The sequence below is a fragment of the Nematolebias whitei genome, chromosome 12 (genome assembly GCF_014905685.2).
Source record: "Nematolebias whitei isolate Nwh7 chromosome 12, NemWhi1, whole genome shotgun sequence".
Lineage (NCBI taxonomy): Eukaryota > Metazoa > Chordata > Actinopteri > Cyprinodontiformes > Rivulidae > Nematolebias > Nematolebias whitei.
Window position 1 is genome coordinate 37,575,917 of NC_056509.1, and position 3,251 is coordinate 37,579,167.

Sequence of the window (3,251 nt, forward strand, 5' to 3'; positions counted from 1 at the left end):
GCCTACTGTAGGTGACACTTGATCTGCTGAAAAGTTTCTTTTTATGAGCTGTAACAAAACTGTTTCACAGGTTAGTGGTTTTTATGCACTTGTAAAATGCTCTTTATACTTTCTGACACAAAGACATAAATATTATGTTTGCAACGTGGCTTTTAAAGGTAGATGAGAACGTTGAGTGTATTGAGGGCTGTGGTGAGACGTTAACCAGAGGAAAGGAAGAAAAACTATCAAAACATTTGGACATAAACTTGAATTAAACACAGTTAAAGAAAAGAGCACGTCGTGCATGGTTTTATACTTGGACTGAGGTTTGTTCTAGCTAACATCATGTTTGCCTTTAAGTAAAACGTGCTACTTCTGCTATGCAGAAACCGCTGCCATACAAAGACAGTATAGGTGTGATCGAGGCCAGTGCACGCTCTGCCAGCTGTAAGCTGGACTGTGTGTGTGTTCCAGTGATTTATTCAGCTCCCCTGCTGAATGCCATGTAGTGGCTGAACACCATGCTGGTAGCAATGACAGGCTCCACAGCAATCTGCCAGAAACACAGCAGGATGGGACAAGCCTGCAGCTTCTGTTCTGTCTCCGGAGCTGCGTATCCAGGCTATTACTTTTTTTTTCAGCATCATCTTTTCTGTCTTTGTCAAAACTGGTGCGACCCTTTGAGAGTTGTAGTATTTTGTTTTAAAAACACAGTCGCACAGGCATTCCTTATCAAATTATGAACGGGTTCATTTGCATCTGTCCATTTTCACAAACGCGAAATAGAGCAAGTCTAAACTCTAGTCTGATTGTTGATTGATTCCCTTGGCTGCGTTGGAAAAACATTACAGCAGCCACCGCTCCCTGCTTCATGCGTCTCTCCCTAGCTTCCTCCACTCAGCCAGCTTTCACTCTCTAACGACGAATCAATCACTGCAACCATATGTGGTGATGTCACCTTCTTTGAGCGTGAAAAGGAAGGCGCTTGATGTGTCCATCTGCTTCGGAGCATTTCAGTGCTTTAAACCGTTGCACGCCTGTCAGATGGGCAATAAAACCATATATTCCCTAGTGATTAAAAAACAAATCTGTGAGACAAACGGCTTTAATGAACATATTACATTTAAGACGAGAACAATATGGAATGTTGTTATATTAGCATTATTCTACATTTACATGTATACAAATTTTGAAATGGCTTTACAGTGCAGTTTGTTTTTACACTCAGTCAATAAAATATGGTTCACGTGCAGAAAAAGACACAAAGATGTATCCCGTGCAAAGTTCCATTAAAACGTTCTCTTCTACAGGCAGCTTGGAGCAATTACCACCATTAAACGACTCGCCACCTGTTAACAGCCATGTAAATATTCATATTCTGCAGTGGGCGAGTGCTTAAGCCACCGGCCTGCTTGGACACGACTCGTCCAGTAAATCAAGCAGGTGACGGATCAATTCAAAGATGAACAAAAGCTTAGTGCGCTTATGAAATGCAAAAGCTGTGTTACAGCAGCCAAAACAAACAGGGAGTGTTACGCTAAAGATTTGCCTCAGATATTAAAATAACTTGAAGACTTACTATTGGTTTTGCTTATGTTGTGTTAGCTGCTTCAAAATATGTATTACTGAGACAAATTAACATTTAGGCGTGCTGCAGAACCACCCGGACGAATAGTCGTTGTTGGCGATTTAAAAAAAAAAATTCTTCCCTGGAAGAGTAAATTCCTCATGTGGAAGCATTTACCTAAATGTGAATTAAAATGTAAATTGGAGCCATATTTTTGTAGCCTAGACCATATGTTTGGTCCTCCTACATGTGAGAGGTACAAAACACAAGCAAGACTTTTGGTTTAGTGAATTTTCTTCCAATAGTAGGCATTTTGGGATTTTGTTTATTATTATTAATCACTGAAATTTGTTTATTTCATCTATTTTTCTCCCTGTATATAATATTTTAAATGTAAAACTGTTATTAATTTTTAAAAAAGTAATATAAAAAGTCATTTTTAATTGTGATTTCAGCATTTAAGTAGCAAAAAAGGATTATCTTTATAAACTACAGTCTGTTAACTTTTAGCTCTATATTTTACACTGTGTAAAAATATAGTAATGCGCAATATAAGCTAGACAAAAAATGAGTATTACTTATTCAAACTGTGGACGACAATGAGCAAAGTTTATAAATGATTCTATAATATTGTTTTAACCACTAGCACATTTTCCTGGATAAATATGTTGAATATATGTTGAATATGTTGATAAATATGTTGTTAAATATATTTGCCCCGCTCCCATTGTGGAGCATTAAGTGCAAAACCACTAGACTGAGGAAGAGCTTCTACCCTGAAGCTGTTAGACTCATAAATCACAAGGATTATCACTGTAAGAATAAAAAAAATCACTGTAATACTACTTTAATTGGTGATATGTGTTGCTGATTATCCATGCTGCTGATTATCTCATGCTGCTGATTATCTCATGCTGTTGTATTCTTTCGTACCCATCTACTCACAGACTCATGTTCGGGCTGCTGTTGACACGTCGTATTGTTTTACATTATATATAAGTGTTTAGCGTAGATCTTAGTGTATATCTTAAATCCTTATTTATTGTTCTTTGTATACTTTATATTTGCTATTTTGGAGAGTAACTGGGACCCTGTGTACATAATTTTGTTCCACCTCATGTACCACATGTTTTGCAAATGACAATAAAGTTGACTTGAACTTGAATGTTTTTGTATATTAACAGCTTATTTATAGTGTAATAAATATCCTATATTAATATAAATATCACAGAGGTTTATTAATATTAACAGAGCTCATGCTGAAAAATGGTTATTTGGAAAGATTTCAAACTATCAATATCTTACATGTTGTAGGTTGCTGTTTGAACAACCACAGTTTAGATAGTCTGAGTCTGACTGGACTTCCAGTTAGTCCAGTGGGAGGGATTATCACCTTAACTCTGATCTCAACTATTTTCACTTCATTTTCATTTCACCAGGCATAAACACTAAGAACAAATTCTGATTTACAGCGATGGCCTGGCAAGCACCAACAGACACTTTCAAGGGAAGGGAAACACTACGCTTAGGCAAAACGATCAAATATCGTAGTTATTAACAAGCAAGGAAACACGAATGACATTAACAATAGTTTTTTGTCAAAGTCAAAAGACATTACTAAGCAATTAAACATTTGCAAGTATCTTTAAAAATGTCTTTAAAACTATTTTTAAAAGTAGAAACTGAGACAAGTGACATATAT